The sequence below is a fragment of the Palaemon carinicauda genome, chromosome 1 (genome assembly GCF_036898095.1).
Source record: "Palaemon carinicauda isolate YSFRI2023 chromosome 1, ASM3689809v2, whole genome shotgun sequence".
NCBI classification, from domain to species: domain Eukaryota; kingdom Metazoa; phylum Arthropoda; class Malacostraca; order Decapoda; family Palaemonidae; genus Palaemon; species Palaemon carinicauda.
The window spans coordinates 295901469-295921468 of record NC_090725.1 but is presented as its reverse complement, the minus strand read 5'-3'; positions in this window follow the sequence as shown (position 1 = coordinate 295921468).

The window sequence follows — 20000 nt, the reverse complement described above, 5'->3', positions numbered from 1 at the left end:
AAGGCACTAGAAGAGTTGGAAGACCCAGGCCTACATGGCTTCGGACTATGAAGCGCTAAGTAGGAGATGATGAATGGAGAAGTATTGAATTAAAAACTCAGGATAGAGACGACTGGGGAAACCTAACTGAGGCCCTTTGTGTCAATAGGCGTAAGAGGAGATGATGATGATGAATATCATTAAAACTGCCAGCAACAATAAAGAACAAAACCGTAAAACAAATGCACATCTGCCAAAAAAATACTCCTCTCTGAAGAGGAAAAAACTTATACCTGCTATTCGCAATCAAGCCTTTCCTGGATATCTCTTTTAATCACGATTTCTGCTCCAATAACCACTGACGGGTAAGAAGTAGAAATCGGGGAAGAGGTGGAAGATTAAGAAACGCTGAGGGTTACGGGGGAAAACTCAGAATATCTTCTAGATGCCTCCTTTCGTCATTAAAAGAGAGAGAGAGAGAGAGAGAGAGGAGAGAGAGAGAGAGAGAGAGAGAGAGAGAGAGAGAGAGAGAGAGAGAGAGAAGGGAGGGGGGGTTTACTCCAAAACTTAAGACCTGATATTAAAACTTGGGAGAAAATAATCAGCCGATTGAGATGCGTTCAGCATGTGCGTAAAAGTCAATTCACAGAAAACGTTTCAGAACGTTTTCTCGTTCTTGTGTAGATGAAATGGCACAATGCAATGTCTAAATAAGTGGGCAGTATGAAAAGCAAAGACTGAATTTCTTTTTATTAAAATCAAGTAAATATATAATTAATTCGTACACTCTGCAAACTAACATGCCTATTTTAAAAATACCCAATTATAAAAATTACATATGAGACAACTCCCATAAAAACCAACAAATCAGAAAAAAAAGGATATTAAAATCAAGCCAATATGTGATAAATTCGAATACCCCGGAAACGTCCAAGCCTATTTAAAAAAAAAATAACTAATTACAAAAAATACATACGAGGCAACTCTCATATAAAACTACTAAATTGTGTAGCACTAAAAAAAAAAAAAAAAAAAAAAAAAAAAAAAAAAAAAAAAAAAAACTATTATTATTGCATTTAGTTATTCAATCATACAAACCGGAAGCATTGATTTGGACAACAAAACTGCGAGATTCGTTGACAGCCTTATCCAGCAATGTTTACGTCTGTACCTGAACGCGCCCCTATCATTTCCATCCCCGGGAGGACCAATAAAGCAATCCTGAACCAATTTCCAGACTCGCAGATTTGTATCCGAGATTTGAAACGGGTTACGCATCCTGAGCAATGTTATTATTATTATTATTATTATTACTGTCCAAGCTACAACCCTAGTTGGAAAAGCCAAGTGCTATAAGCCCAGGGGCTCCAACAGGGAAAAATAGCCCGGTGATGAAAGGAAATAAGGAAATAAATAAATGAAGAGAATAAATTAACCATAAATCAATCTAAAAAAAAAAAAAGTAACAACGTCAAAAAGATATGTCATATATAAACTATTAACAACGTCAAAACCAAATATGTCATATATAAACTATAAAAAGACTCATGTCCGCCTGGTCAACAAAAAAGCATTTGCTCCAATTTTGAACTTTTGAAGTTCCACTGATATTGTCATTAAAGTTTAATTAAGAGATTGCTTGTATTATTCTTTACCTTCAGGAAAGGAAACCTAGACGGGTTTAAAAGACAACCATGAATGGCAGACGAAAGGGACAGTGACATTGCCCTAGAGACTGACCATATATACTGATGATTCAGCAGATAGACCTATAGGCCTCCCCCATCCTTAGCTCATAAGGATGGTGAGATTGCAGTGACCAAAGGAACTAACGAGTTTGAGCGGGACTCGAACCCCAATCTAGCGATCACCAGTCAGGGACGTTACCACATCGGCCGCCACAACCCCTGAGAAAGTCGAAAGAAGCGCAAGAATTCAACAGTATTGAGAAGGCGAATCAACGACATTCTTAATAAGTTGTCGAATGAGTTACCTAAGAGTTCTCTTGCTTGAGGGTACACTCGGGCACACACTTCTATCTAATTTCTCTTCCTCTGAGTTTGTTAAAGTTTTTATAGAGTATATAGGAAATATCTATTTTTGTTATTTTGTTCTTGGAATATTTTATTTTTCCTTATTTCCTATCCTCACTGGCTATTTTCTTTGTTGGGGCCCCTAGGCTTATAGCATCTTGCTTTTCCAACTAAGGTTGTAGCTTAGCAAGTAATAATAATAATAATAATACTAATAATAATAATAATAATAATTATAATAATGAGCACACAACAACTGACATCAGCAGTTCGAACAACAATCTTGTGATTCTCCTTTTATTTATAATGTTCCAGTCACGGTCTCCTGTCTGTGGATTACCCAAAAAGTCGGCATTTTAATTTACAGTTCTCCGATGGCAACGTCAAAATTGATAGATTCAAATGAGCACATTTTTATCTAATCTGTAAAAATAGATCACTAATAATTATTTTTTTTTTTTTTTGCCAATATTAATGGAAATAACTTGAATTGTGTTTGTTAGAGTATTTGCCAATATAACTAACATGAGTACTATTGTTAATATAATTAATTTTTGTGTTCCCTAAAAATGACCAAAAATAACTTTTTTTTTTTTTTTTTTGGTTATTTTTGGACCTCTTGCTTTGCAAACTATTTTATCAGTTATTCGGTTTCTCCTTTTGTTTACAATGTTTTTTCTGCATTGGTCTACTGTAATTGACCCCGAAAGTCAACATTCAAGTTTTTTTTTTTTCGGAGACTACGTTAAAATTGATCTTTGAAAGTAAATTCCTTCTTTCAAATATTTCTGACAAATATTTTTTTTTTTTTCACTTACACTTGACCTTTTTTTCCAAAAAGAATGAAAATAAATTGATTGCTCTGTAATAGGAAACATTTGTCAACAAAACAAATATATGTACTATTTCTATTATCACCTATGGTGGGGTATGTCACACCCCAGTGTACTTATTTTGATAGACGAGTTATGGATTACCTATCAAGGGATATAAATAGGAATATCATAACCTCTCTCTAATTGAACCACAATCATTACTAAAATTTTGAGTAATAATAATAATAATTAATAAAAATAACAATAATAATAATAATTATTATTATTATTATAATAAAAATAATAATACTAATAATAACAATAATAATAATAATAATAATAATAATAATAATAATAAGGTAATCAATATGAAAAAAACAGTAGGTGGCCCCAAGCGGGGAGCGACGAAAGCCAAGCTACAACCCTAATCGGTAAACCAAAATGCACAAGGCGCACGAGCTCCAACAGGGAAAGCAGGTCAGCGAGGAAAATAAAGAGAGAAGTAACGAATAAACTACCAATGAGAAATTATAAAAAATCATAAAATAATCAAGTCCAGTGAAAACGTTAAATACGGAAGCCATAAATAAACCATTAAACTAGACGTATGTCAATCTGTTCAACTGAACAGCATTTTTGCAACGAATTTGAACTTCTGAATTCCAACCGATTCAACTACTAGAAGGTTATTCCACAATCTGGCCACAGCTGGGATAAAAAACTATTGAATACTGTAGCTCTGCGGTACAGCACTGGATTTGCATTTGTAAGTTCCGTGGTTTGACTTCCACCCTACAACTCGTTAGTCTAAAAAGCTGTTAGTGGATAAATAAATTTTAGAAGATAATATATCACCCTAACTATCCTAAGTTTTCCTCTTTGAGATGGCATATCCCCTATATAAGAAAGAGCAATGTGTCTGGCTATATACATATATAGATTTCTTTCCGGTCACGCTCAGCGTCATTACCAAGCGTACCTCAAATACTGTAAGTATCTCTCCGTCCCTCCGGTAGGGGGGAGGAGTAGTAGCCATACCCTGGCGAGAGGGATATCCCGAAAGGAAAGTGAGAAGGGTGGAAAGGGTTGAATGTATTTGAGCGCTTGCATATCTATCTAAATATCTAGCCATCATTTTTGCCGGGCCACGTACACTAGTCAAAATATAATTAACATCAGTGCCAATGACCTTTGACATCATTACACCAAAGGACTTTATTCGATTAATCAAATAACTAGAACCATGATTCTAGAATAGTTGAGTCTTCGTATCTTATAAATTCTGAAACGTACACACCTGAACACATGTCTGTGTATAATTTGATAAATTTCTCACATCAAAAAAGAATATGCAATACGATCTCTTACAATTTGTTGTTTATTTTTTCCACAAATATCAGTGTCACCTCTAAAAAGATATTCAAAGAAAATGGGAAAAAAGCTGGAGAGACTGTTACTTCCGGTGGGATAATATAGTAGCTAGGCCTAATTTAAAACTATTTGAAATCAGTACGGGTTTGCCTATGTTACTCTAGGGATTTATCAAAAGGGGTATTTTGTATTAATTCTGAGGTGGTATTGTGTACTATCTGAGTCACAACTAAAGGTACATTTGACTAGAAGGTTCATTTGGGTTTTCTTGTAAACGGTTTGGTTCCCTAATAAAGAGCTAAATTGGGAGCTTGTTCCCACCATGAAGAATTGTTTAAGCTGATAAACACTTCAGAGTATTTGAGAGTCTTGTTCTGCTCAAGGGGAGAGGAAGTAGTCATACCATGGTGAGAGGGGGGCACCCGGGGAAATAGCCTCGGAAACCCCACCAGCTGGATGTAATTCGCAAAAGTGGAGGGGGTAGGAAGGGATGAATCTGTGTGTGTGTCCATGCACATCTATTTAAATATTCAAACGTCATGTTTGACGGTTAGGGTAAAAAAAAAAAAAAAAAAAAAAAAAAAAAAAAAAAAAAAGATATTTGGTTACTTTGTATTTCCATGATTTGTCATGTTTCTATCTCTCTTTCTTTGTGTTTTTCCTTTTATTTTTCTTCATTCCATCTTTTTTCTTAAATCTTCGATTGTATCCCTTTCTTTTGTAGGTAAAAGTATCTCTGTGGAAAAAAAAAAAAAAAACGCTAAGAGGATAAACAAAGTGACCACTCATTTTTCCGAGAAAATTTCAGAAACTCAATACTCCGATACATTCCTTAATCCAGTAATAAACAACAAAGAGCAGTGTGGCCTCGTATATCTAATTCGGTCACAAACGTTTCACTGCAGTGGCAGAGTTATTTTTAAAATACCATCAGAAAAGAGAATAAAAAAAATTATAAAATGGATTCAAGGTTTATATAAGAATATCTTTAGTAGAATACTATTTAATAAATCACTATCTTTCACTTTATATGAATCTGTTAGGCAAGACTTTATATGTTGTTAGTGATATATTCAGGGCCTTTTAACAGAACAATGAGGAAAATTTTACATCCCCCTTACCTTGTCAGGTTTATTGATATGAGAATATTTTTGTTTGCGATGAAAAAAAGACATCATATTCATTCAAAATGTTATTAATAAATTTGAAAGGGCTTCCAGAGCAAGGTTACATAATACAGATTTCCCAGAACAAGGTTACATAATACAAAAAATGGTATCTATGGACTAGGGATTTGATGTCATAAGTGTCGGGTCCTATTGATGATTACACAATTGAAAATGCGAGCAAAGATACTTGGCTTCCTCTGTATTTAAAAAAAGGAATTTTTAATCGGAAATTCTCCGTAAAAATATACTGTTCTCAGTCGTATTTCAGCTCTTCTAGGAGAAGGACACTCCAAAATCAAACCATTGTTCTCTATTCCTGGGTAGTGCCGTAGCCTCTGTACCATGGTCTTACACTGCCTTGGGTTAGAGTTCTCTTGCTTGAGGGTACACTTGGGCACACTTTTCTATCTAGTTTCTCTTCCTCTTGTTCTGTTAAAGTTTTTATATTTTAAATAGGAAATATTTATTTTAATATTGTTACTATTCCTAAAATGTTCTATTTTTCCTTATCTCCTTATTTCCTTTCCTCACTGGGCTATTTTCCCTGTTGGGGCCCCTGGGCTTATAGCATCCTGCTTTTCCAACTAGGGTTGTAGCTTAGCATTTAATAATAATAATAATAATAAGATACAGGCGACCGTAATTTTACCTTACTTTGTCATTATCTTTTACGGGTTGGTGACCCTGATATCACACATTAACGTCAATACATCCGTTTTTAAAACGGTAATAATCATGGAATAAATGTTGCCAGACATTTCCGTTTTTATGCAAAGTTTTATGTACTCTAATATTTATGGTGATACTGTCTATAAACTGAAAAACTTATGAATAGAAAAGAAACCTCTTCAGAAGCGAATAATTACATATAATTTAATGTATTCATAGGCATGGTATCCTTCACGTTTTATTCACGTAGAAATGGTTTAAAGATATAAAGAAGCTGTTATCAGTTATTTACTAAACGGTGGGTATCATCCAATAAAAGAGAAGAGACGGTTTATTTGAGGAGAGATAAGAAGTCATAAGTTCTTGTCATATATTGCTATATTGGGTAAGAGCGAGTTAAGTTATTCCATTTTGTCCCAAATGAGTATGCGAATAATATATATGAACCTTTTAAAAAAACCTTCCCCCCTATTATATGAATCAAATACAGTGTTAAAAAGCGTCGAAGTTCAAGTAGGAGATAGAGTGTGTAACAATAAAGCCATTTGTATAAAGGCAACGAAACTTAAACCAGCTCCAACTACATATTTGAAATATCCCATGTTCAAAAGGAAAAATATATGGTCCATTGTAAATATATATATATATATATATATATATATATATATATATATATATATATATATAAAACTATATATATACATATACATATATATGTGTGTGTGCATGTATGTATTTATGTACATATATATATATATATATATATATATATATATATATATATATATATATATATATATATATATATATGTATATATACATATTTATATGTTTGTATATACATATATTTATGTGTGTATATATGTGTATATATATATATATGTGTGTATATAATTATATATACAAACATATATATATATATATATATATATATATATATATATACTTTATATATAGAATATGGTTTATCAGTTATCATGATGCTTTGTCACTTAAAAGGTAAACAATATCCGCTTGGTCTTTAAAGGCTCGCTTTACACGAAACGATTTGTTTCCGCACGGGAAAATTCTCGCTCGTTAGGAGGCATGTCTTCACACGAGCGGTTTTTTCCCCGAGCTGCCTCGTAGTTTCTATAAGCCGCCACACTGAAACCGCGAGGGATAGCAGTGCACGCGGCTACTAAATCCCTACCGCTCCGGAAATTTTTTCGAGCGGGCCATTTATGAAGGACCTCGTTGATCATTTCTACTCCGGGAGGACAAAAACCGCGCGGTATCAAACCCTTCGCGTGGAGAGAGCCTACCTCCATGTTCCTACTTGCAACATAGATGAAACTGTTCTCTGACCAATATTTTTGCCAGAGGAAAATTTCACAATGACGTCAAAATCAGCAACAAAAATATTAAGAAAATTTTTATTTCATTAGCAATAATAAATGGGGAAAATGGTTTTTAATAGATAATAATCTTGACTTAATTACCATCAATTAGTTCAATGTGTATTTTTTTCGTGTGAACTTCATTTTCACAGCTATCATATATGGAAGATTAGATCTTTGTAAATGATACACTTATAACAGGGAAAACAGAAAAATTACAAAGAAAATTGTGATTATTCCCACTCTTATACGTTTCTATATATATATGTATATATATATATATATATATATATATATATATATATATATATATATATATATAATATATATATATATATATGTTTATTTATATATATACATATACATATATATATATATATATATATATATATATATATATATATATATATATATATATATATATATATATAATTAAACGTATAATTTGAATTCCTGAAAAATCAAGATAAAAAAATGAAGACTAAGATGACATAATCCATTTTCCAACAAAATAGTTAAACCAGACCAATGAACACCAAAATTCTAATCTTTGTAACAAAAGTTCCAATTCATATTTCTATCGTAAATATTGCCGGCAACTCGCTTCAACGAGCGTTCACACAGTCCATTCGTGTCTTTCCGATTACACAAAAACTTTAGGCTGATTAGGCCTACGTGAAGTAATACTTAAAGTTTTGATATACGCGTAAATAAAGAAAATATTATCTGCCAAAACACTTCTATACTAGTTGGGTATAAAGTAAGACTATTAATTCAGCTAATATTCATTTCTTAATGCATAAGGCTAATAAATTACCCTATTGGTCTTTTCTCGCTACGTCGAGTTTTTTATTATGATTATTATTATTATCATTATTATTATTATTATATCATCATTACTATCTAAGCTATAACCCTAGTTGGAAAACCAAGATGCTATAACCCCAAAGGCTCCAACAGGGAAAAATGGCCCAGTGAAAAAAGGAAATAAATAAACGATATAAGAAATTAGCAATTAAATCATATATACTTAAAAGGGTAAAAAACTAGGAAAAGGTTATGGTTAAATGTGATCAGTAAAATAAGATGCAGGGTGAAACTAAATTAATTTCAGCATAGGCCTACCCAATGCCACATGGCATTAAGCAGCATAATTGAAAAATTCATTTACTAAAGTGGGTAATATAAGTTAAAGGCTAATTGATACAAGTTTCTAATCAAATAAAAAATCACCAAAAAAAAAAAATGGCAATATTACTCCATTATGAAAACAAATTTGAGTTAATTTTAATCAATGCGATTTAAAATACATCACAACCACCTTATGAATAATATTCGATAAACTTATACATTGATTACTTGTTAGAAAATTTTTCAAATGTTAACGTTTAATGAAACTTAATGCAAATGAATTAAGGCAACCAACAATTTACTCATTAATACGACCATGCAAAATAATTTAACACGACAAAATCCTCTCATAATCATCATATCCTCCCACGCCTATTGACGTAAAGGGTCTCTAATAAATACTCATCATAAACATTTGAAGCTGATTTACCACTTCCGAGTATTTCCCGAGACTAAAACGATACTGGAGAACAATGAAGATATTTTTTTTTTTTTTTGCTTTATTTATTCAAAACAAAGGAAATCATATATCTTTGCCGTAAAGGGAAAATCAGTGACATAATTTACCACTTCGAGTATTTCCCGAGACCAAAACGATACTGGAGAACAATCAAGAAAATTTTTTTTTTTTTTGCTTTATTTATTCAAAACAAAGGAAATCATATATCTTTGTCGTAAAGGGGAATATCAGTGACATAAACAGCGTACAACTAACCACTATCATTGCAGAGCGTTGAATACAAAACATTGGATTTAATTTATGAATTTGTCCGGTGAGACGGTCTGAACGATCCCCCGGTCTCAGAATTCTCCTTGACATTGTATAATGGTTCTTTTCCGCCATTAGCTCGCATGAAAATAAAACATCAAGCTCGTATGTACTGGCAAGCGGTAATGTTGAGCTGCGCACGCTAACATTACGGGAAAATAAAACATCAAGCTCGTATGCACTGGCAAGCGGTAATGTTGAGCTGCGCACGCTAACATTACGGGAAAATAAAACATCAAGCTCGTATGTACTGGCGAGCGGTAATGTTGAGCTGCGCACGCTAACATTACGGGAAAATAAAACATCAAGCTCGTATGCACTGGCGAGCGGTAATGTTGAGCTGCGCACGCTAACATTACAGGAAAATAAAACATCAAGCTCGTATGCACTGGCGAGCGGTAATGTTGAGCTGCGCACGCTAACATTACAGGAAAATAAAACATCAAGCTCGTATGCACTGGCGAGCGGTAATGTTGAGCTGCGCACGCTAACATTACAGGAAAATAAAACATCAAGCTCGTATGCACTGGCGAGCGGTAATGTTGAGCTGCGCACGCTAACATTACAGGAAAATAAAACATCAAGCTCGTATGCACTGGCAAGCGGTAATGTTCGCGCATGCGCAGATTATCAAGGAGAATTCTGAGACCGGGGGATCGTTCAGACCATCACACCGGTCCTGAGGACTGACAGGCTATTCAGGGGGGAAACACAGCAATTGTATTAATACGTAGAAGTTAAAGGGACTGGGTAACAAGAAGGAAAGAAGAATGCAAGGGATTGGGTAACAAGGAAAGAAGAATGCAAGGGATTGGGTAACAAGGAAAGAAGAATGCAAGGGATTGGGTAACAAGGAAAGAAGAATGCAAGGGATTGGGTAACAAGGAAAGAAGAATGCAAGGGATTGGGTAACAAGGAAAGAAGAATGCAAGGGATTGGGTAACAAGGAAAGAAGAATGCAAGGGATTGGGCAACAAGATGGAAGGAAGAATACGAGAACCGAGGGAAAGTAAAAGGATAAAAGTAGAGCTACAGTGGGGCCGATTGGATGCAACTAAGACCCTTAATAGATGCAAAAATCCAAAATAACCCATTGTTCTCTGGTCTTGGGTAGTGCCATAGCCTCTGTACCATGGCCTTTCACTGTCTTGGGTTAAAGTTCTCTTGCTCGAGGGTACACTCGGGCACACTATTCTATCTAGTTTCTCTTCCTCTTGTTTTGTTAATTTTTTTATAGTTTATATAGGAAATGTTTATTTTATGTTGTTACTATTCTTAAAATAATTTGTTTTTCCGGGTTTCCTTTAAAGCCTCACTGGGCTATTTTCCTGTTGGGGCCCCTGGGCTTATAGCATCCTGCTTTTCGAACTAGGGTTGTAGCTTAGCAAATAGTAGTAGTAGTAGTAGTAGTAGTAGTAGTAGTAGTAGTAGCAGTAATAATAATAATAATAATAATAATAATACTAAGACCCTAGATAAACGCATTGATGGCACCAACTCTATGGTATTGAATGCTAAGTAAACACCGTACTTCTGGCACCCTCCTACTTTTAATTTATAAGTACTCTATAATCTACAACCTAATAGTGAATTGATTAAAGTTATAGCTACACTTCGCTCTCTCATCATAACTGTCACAACATCCACTTAAAAACCCTAACGTTCTTCTTATTGATAAGGTCTGAATCTCTTCGCCCGGGTCGCTTGTTGCCTTATTTTTTTGTTTGGGTTCCCCCAGGTCCCTCAGTGTGAGGCACCTCGTATATCCACCAGAGAGTGGTGAGTTACTAGTTCACAATACGTATAAAAAAGAAAAAAAAATTAAATTGCGGTTTAATATTTGTTGATGAGTTACTAGTTCACAATACGTTTAAATGATTAAGAGAAAAAAAATTAAATTGCGGTTTAATATTTGTTGATGAGTTACTAGTTCACAATACGTTTAAATGATTAAGAGAAAAAAAATTAAATTGCGGTTTAATATTCTAATGCTTGATTGGTGGGAATACAGCTAGCAGTATTTACAAAACCAGACATTAAACATGAAAGAAATTTTCAAATATCAGTTGAGAAAAACCTTCCGCACTCCACGCAAAATAAACCCGCTACATCTAAGATTTATGTAATAACTGTTTAATATATATATATATATATATATATATATATATATATATATATATATATATATATATATAAAATAACCCACAAAGTATGAAAAATGAAATTTATTTAGCTTTCAAAGGGACCATCTCCCTTCAAAAGCTAAATAAATTTAATTTTTCATACATTGTGGGTTATTTTATTTATTATAAATACATGATAAAATGTGTATTTTAATGTATATATACAGTATATATATATATATATATATATATATATATATATATATATATATATATATATACAGTCGTTATTTCTACATTATATCAAAAGTTTTCTTTCATGGCATTTCTACTCTTATACTTATTACGGCCTCCAACAAAATCCTAAGACATCAGATCAATACACTCGGAATATTACAAAATTTCAAAATCAAAATTTGTATTTTCCCTAACTATATAAACCAGAGACCTTTAATAAGTTTGTATGGCATACATGAACAAATTGGATTTAAGAATCTGGGCTATATAGCTCGGCGTTGAGTCTTTTTATAGTTTATTTATGACATATTTGTTTTTGATGTTGTTAATAGTTTATATATGACATGTCTGTTTTGACGTTGTTACTTATTTTAGAATGATTTATTGTTAATTTGTTCTCTTCATTTATTTATTTCCTTATTTCCTTTCCTCACTGGGCTATTTTTCCCTGTTGGAGCCCCTGGGCTTATAGCATCTTGCTTTTCCAACTAGGGTTGTAGCTTGGATAATAATAATAATAATAATAATAATAATAATAATAATAATAATAATAATAATGAGGCCATTCAACATCCTGGTGCAATGAGGAACACCAGGAGTTCTATTACGAAATAAAAGTTATAAGATGTTAGACAGGAAGATGGAAGAAGGTATTGGGAATAGAGGTAAGGCAGATAATACAGAAAATGCAACCGGGGGCCGAAGGAACGCTGCAAAGATCTGCTAGTATTGTTTACAATATACAACGTTATTTGCATTGATAGCATTGTATACTACGTCTTCAATGCACCACGGCTTAAAAAGTGTAAATGGATACTGCTAACAACGTATCACTTAAAAATGAAAATCTGAATCTCTATTATTATTATTATTATTATTATTATTATTATTATTACTATCCAAGCTACAACCCTAGTTGGAAAAGCAAGATGCTATAAGCCCAGGGGCTCCAACAGGGAAAAATAGCCCAGTGAGGAAAGGAAATAAGGAAATAAATAAATGAAGAGAACAAATTAACAATAGATCATTCTAAAATAAGTAACAACGTCAAAACAGACATGTCATATATAAACTATTAACAACATCAAAAACAAATATGTCATAAATAAACGAAAACATCGTGAAATGGGTCTGAGTGAATTTTTTGGTATCGGACTAACAATGGTTATAATTATCACCGAATGAATAAAACGCAAACAAACCAGTAATCACCATAATAATCACACACTCAAATTAATTCATGTCAGCGTCAATCAAATGAGAAAATCCAGCATAAGTTGTCAAAAGCTATTGTGGGGGGGGGGGTAGAATACACTCCCCGAAAGAGATTACTTCACCACACTTTTAACTGAACCCCACAAGCCACTATAGTCCATTTCTTTTAGCGATGCATATTTGTACCGACTCGCGGCGGTGCCCTTTTAGCTCGGAAAAGTTTCCTGATCGCTGATTGGTTAGAATTATCTTGTCCAACCAATCAGCGATCCGGAAACTTTTCCGAGGTAAAAGGGCACCGCTGCGAGTCGGTGCAAATCTGCATCGCTAAAAGAAATGGATAATAGAGGAGTTGGACGACCCCAGCCTTCATGGCTGAAGACTTTAAAGCATGAAGTACGAGATATGAATATAGACGACTGGCGAAATCTAACCGAGGCCCTTTGCGAGCGTAGGCGTAGGAGAGGATGGTGAGAATATAATTAGAACACTAATCCTCGGTAAGAAATGAAATGAAAGTTGTTTTGGTAACATTACACATGAAGGAAGTGGGATGGAACTAACTGGGCGGAACAGCTATTTTAGAAGAAAAAAACATTTCTTTAGGGATAACTCGTAAAGAATTATCATTGTACTCTCAAAAATGCATTCCGTAATATCTTCTAGTATAATTTTATGGCTTGATTACATAAACACATACACATTGTATATATATATATATATATATATATATATATATATATATATATATATATATATATATATTTCAAAAATGCATTCCGTAATATCTTCTAGTATAATTTTATGGCGTGATTACATAAACACATACACATTATATATATACATATATATATATATATATAGATAGATATATATATATATATATATATATATATATATATATATATATATATTCATACCGTTATTATTATTATTACGAGCCAATTTACAACCCAATGAGAAAAGGCAATAAGAGGATAGCAAATAAACTATACATTAGTAACAAATAAAAAAACATAAAATATTTTAGAATCAGTAACAACGTTAAAATACGTCAGTAATATATGAACTAGAAAACGAAACTTCTAGAATATTGTGAAGCGCTAAGCCCTATGATGGCGAAGGCATGACCGTTAGAATTAACGGCTAAGGCATATTTGAATGTAATAGGCGATCCGAATTGTATTAAAATAATAATAATAATAATATTATTATTATTAAATGCTAAACTACAACCCTAGTTGGAAAAGCAGGATGCTATTAGCCCAGGGGCCCCAACAGGGAAAATACCCCAGTGAGGAAAGGAAATAAAAAAAATAAAATATTGTAAGTATAGTAACAACATTAAAATAAATATTTCCTATAAAAACTATTAAAAAAAAATTAACAAAACAAGAGGAAGAGAAAGTAGATAGAAGTGTACCCGAGTGTACCCTCAAGCAAGAGAACTCTAAGCCAAGATAGTGGAAGACCATAGTGCAGAGGATATGGCACTACCCAAGACTAGAGAACAATGGTTTGATTTTGGAGTGTCCTTCTCCTAGAAGAGCTGCTTATGCAAAGATCTAACCGAATGACGGTTCCAGATATTAATATCCAGACCAGGAACATGGAATTTAATAGACCGTAAGTTTCTATCAAAGAAATTAAGATGAAAGTCACAGATAGAACAATACTCTAAACAAGGTAGAATGAACGAATTTTAAAAATTCGTCTGGATTGACTGATCGCCGAAAATCTTTAAAGACTTTTCAATAGACCATTTTTTTTTTTTGAGCAATTGAGGAAGAAAATGTCAGAAAGCATGTACTTCTCAAAAAACTAATCCAGCTTTCGAGTAACAGACGTGTCTTACGACATGTTTGAAATTTGAATAATAGTCACTGCATTAAAAATGTTATTTATCTTCCTTTTGTTTTTTAAGTTTTAATAGTTTACATATGAAAGATTTATTTTAATAATGTTACAGTTCTGAAAATATCTTATTTCAATTGTTAATTACTTCTCTTGTAATTTATTTATTTCCTTCTTTCCTTTCCTCACTGGGCTATTTTCCCTGTTGGAAGAGCCCTTGGACTTATAGCATTCTGCTTTTCCAACTGGGGTTGTAGTGTTAATTACTTCTCTTGTAATTTATCTATTTCCTTCTTTCCTTTCCTCACTAGGCTATTTTCCCTGTTGGAAGAGCCCTTGGACTTATAGCATCTTGCTTTTCCAACTGGGGTTGTAGTGTTAATTACTTCTCTTGTAATTTATCTATTTCCTTCATTCCTTTCCTCACTGGGCTATTTTCCCTGTTGGAAGAGCCCTTGGACTTATAGCATCTTGCTTTTCCAACTGGGGTTGTAGCTTAGCAAGTAATAATAATAATAAAAGTTACTTTACGAGTAGAGTATAAATCAATGTTCGGTTAACATATAACTTGATTTAGATACAGTTATTATGTGTGTGTGTGTGTGTGTGTGTGTGTGTATAGATTGCCTTACCTTAAGTTATACAAAAGTGATATAACGGAAATCTATATAAATGGAAATTTCTCAACGAATACTAGTTATGAATGAAATCTAAAAAGAAAAACAAAAATTGTATTTCAAGCAGAGAACTGTCCTTATGATAACTTCGGAATAAATCACTAATTATCATAGAACAGATGTCGCCACAAAGGTCAACACCGCGTTCAGTTCGCATGCACTGTATTATGACTAAATCCTTCGCACAGGGTACACATCATCGTTTTTAAGGATAAATACACCAACACATGTACAATGATATCTAATATATTGTGACATATTTTAAGCAATACATAATACGATAAAGATATGTTAATATATTGGAATAAATCATAATACACATACGTAAAAAATCTACTTTAATAATTCAGGTACATGTTTAAACCTATTATACAGCATAAACACTTTGCCGGGTTAAACTACACAACTATCATCCATGTTTGCCGTTGGCTAATTGAGCCAAGGTCTTCGCTCTAACGCTTAAACGGATAACAAAGTGGTACAATAAAACTATTTTCTTCGGCACATGAAATGATAGACGCAAATTGATCAAATTTATCAGATTATGTAGCGACTTCCTCTACCTATACTATTAAACAAAATGGAAACATTATACGAATAATGAGTATAGCGTCATTTTCTGCTAGATATCAAACTCTCCATGTTCCTCCTATTATCCACGGGACAACTGTTGTAACATTTGTTGGCATGCTCATACGCACCAAGAGAGAAAGCATCAGGGAAAATGGTTTTGAATTTGAATTCGTAAGAAACATGTAAAAGTACTAACATGAACTGGAACCTAATTCACTTTAACGATAGTTTACCAGAAATGTCCGGCGTCAGGTCCTTACTGAAACAGGGAAAATAGCTCAGTGAGGAAAGGAAATAGGGAAACAATTAACCTATATGACAAGTAATGTACAATTAAAATATCATATTTTAAGAACAGTGACATTAAAACAGATCTTTCATATATAAACTATAATAAGAGAGACTTGTGTTACCCTACTCAACATTAAAACATTTGCTGCAAGTTTGAACTTTTGTTAATCGATTCAACTGCCCGATTAGGATGATCATTCCACAACTTAGTCACAGCCGGAATAAAAATTCTAGAATACGGTGTAGTATTGAGCCTCATGGTGGAAAAGGCCTGACTATTAGAATTAATTGCACACCTAGTACTATGAACAGGGTGGTACTGTCAAGGAAGATCTGGATGGTTAGAATTAAGAAAATCATATGCAACATGCATAATGAAATAATTTAATGACGGTGCTAGTGATTAATATCTGAATCATGGATAAGAAATTCAATAATCCGTAAGTTCCTGTCCAACAAAATAAGATGAGAATTAGCAACTGAAGACCAGACAGGAGAACAATACTCGAAACAAGGTAAAATGAATGAATTAAAACACTTCAGAATAGATTGATCACCGAAAATTTTACCGGTTTTTTCAAGTCTCAATCAGCTACAAAGTTAGAAAATCTTTATTTTTCTCAAATGCTTAGTTCGTTCATGGAAATTGTATTAATCGTTGGCAACTCGAAAAATTTCTTGTCCATGTTGCCATTTCCAAAGTTATTTCCCGTCACTAACGGTATAACCACTGAAACGGATAGATTTTCCTCATTATAATAAGTGTTCTGAATGTTTCCTTAACTGAAATTTCCGAAATATATTGAAAAAATAATCCTGACCTCGTGATGAATACCGCAACATACTCAATAATTGTTGCATGCATCCAGACAGCCGGTTGATTGAATCCTCAATTAGGCCTAGCTGGATTCCTATCCTAATTATTATGAGGAAATAACACGAACACCATGTAATGAATTAGCCATATATGTATAATTTCCTTTTTAATTACATTGGAATAACGATTGAAAAAAAAAATTGTTGGTTTTAGTACGTATTTTACCGTAAGAACCTGCTACGCTGTGAGCTCAGATTATATATTTGAGTGAACAAAAGTTCCCATGTTCAAGCAGAATGTATTTTGATATAATTTATACAATAGGCTATTTTGAAGTGAACCAGTAGGACTAGTTATACCAATTATTGCTTAAATGCAATAACAAAATTTATACCTAGTTAAGCTCGTTATCGTATGTCCCCAAGAAAATTTTACATTTTACAATGGTGAAAAATATGGTTAAGAAGGAATTCACTACGTTTGATACGCGTCTAAACTGATTATAAACAATGAGAAGAAAAAAAACAGCATTAATAATTTATGACCATGCTAACAGTATCCTTTATGACAGTTAGCATACAGGACACGTGCCAGTCAGTGTACCGAAGCCCGAAGCCCGAAGCCCGAGCATAACATTATCCCAAATCCCACATATCGAACACGGACCTGTTTTTTTTTTCTTTTACTTAAAACAATATATTTAATCTGTTAACATAAGACACATGAGTGACAAACATAGGCTATCTGAACCAAGAACAAATAGTAAATTTGGTGAAAGGGCTTTTAGCTACTGTGCGCCTAGACATTATAATAAACTGCCAACTGAAATGAAGGACCTAAAGGGAGCAATTGAATTTAAGAAGAAACTAAAGACATTACTTTTCTCAAGATCATATGATTTGGAAGATGCTACAATCAAAGAATTGTATAAATTATAATGAAAATGTTTCGTTAGATGATTAATATGGACCCGCTCGACTTCAGTGGAGGATTGAATTTGAAGCCCCCCCCCCCAAAAAAAAAAAAATATTTTACGCTGTGTTGAATAATGAATTGATTATACATAATATATTTTCCTCTAAACGGAGACTTATTCCATCGATTTTTGAAAATGCAGCTTAATGAACTGGTCGGCTGCTAAACGAATCATTAAAAATGTTTCGTAACTTAAATCTTCATAGGAGAAAAATGTTTCGTAACTGAAATCTTGATAGGAGACATGGAAATATATTTCCCTGTTTTGGCATAAATAATATATTCGATGTAATAACATTTACTGTAATTTTGGCAATACAGAATGATTTTTATCTAGTTAAACAAAAAAGGGCGGGAAGAATGAGTCTTTTATTGTTTATATATGACATTGTTTTGTGACGGTGTTAATAGTTTATATAGGACATATCTGTTTTGACGCTGTTCCTGTTTTTAGAATGATATAGTGTTAATTTATTCTCATCATTTATTTATTTCCTTATTTCCTTTCCTCACTGGGCTATTTTTCCCTGTTGGAGCCCTTGGGCTTATAGCGTCTTGCTTTTCCAACTAGGGTTGTAGCTTGGCTAGTAATAATAGTAATAGGCCTAATAAAGTTGCTATTGTCTGAAGGAAATTCGACCGTATAATTTTCTGGCAATTTGTTCTTATATTCTAATCTATTCCAACATATACGGAATGAAATTAATAGATAGGACGAATATCTATAATAAATAACGGAAGAAAAGATATTCTAATTAACATGATCAATAAAATATTAGAATCTCTAAACACCAAAGTTCAGATGAGTGGCAGATGCATTAACATTTCGTCTCTTTTCCCTAACACTTAATGTCCACTTAAAATGCCAGTGAAATCGAAATATCCTATTTTCAGTTGTTTAATACAAGTGATGCTTAGTATTTCGTATGTTTTGATTTCCTATTACTCTCTGAATAATGTGGAAAATCAGTGACCTAGTCATACGTTCCAAAGACATTAACAATACATTTCTTACCAACGTTAAAAATACACTATAACTAATTCATCAGTTGATCCTTGACTCTTAAGAGAAGGTTCATTTGAACCGCACTAGCACAATAAAACTACCCTCCAACGCAATTACGTCGTATTTTTAATGCTTTAAGAAGAACATTCGTAACCTCCTATGGAACAAGTTTTGGTAATCGTACTTTCCCGGCTCTATTGCATATCCTCAAACCCAGTTCGTTACCCGAGATGCGGTACGGTCATCACAGCCATCTAACTAGCTGTTTATATATATATATATATATATATATATATATATATATATATATATATATATATATATATATATATATATATATATATATATATATATATATATATATATATATATATATATATATCGTGCAAAACCACACAAGAAATAAATGTAAAAAAAAAAAACTTAGCTCAAAACACGATAACTACCACCGCTAGCTCCATGGGTCTATTGCTAAACCGAATATTTCAATTAAACCATAACCTCACAAGAAAATAAAACGTAACTAAGACTTTATATATATATATATATATATATATATATATATATATATATATATATATATATATATATATATATATATATATATTGGATGTGTCGATATTACAATGGAATAGAAAATTAATAAGCAATCTTACTGCACTAAGAGAACTTTCGAATGAACCTTACCGGTATTTGAAGAAACTAATTCAAGCTGCCAGTGCAGTACATCTAACAAACTTCGAAACCAAAATCTTAAAGAACTGTCATAAATTAAACTTAAAAGTACTTTCCATGAGCGTTAACAATAATGAACGCAAACCAAAAGAGTTTCTGAAGTGACAGAGCTTCGCCTATGATGCCATCAAAAGTACTTTTCATACATGAATAGACAATATGAGGATAACCCTACTAATAAA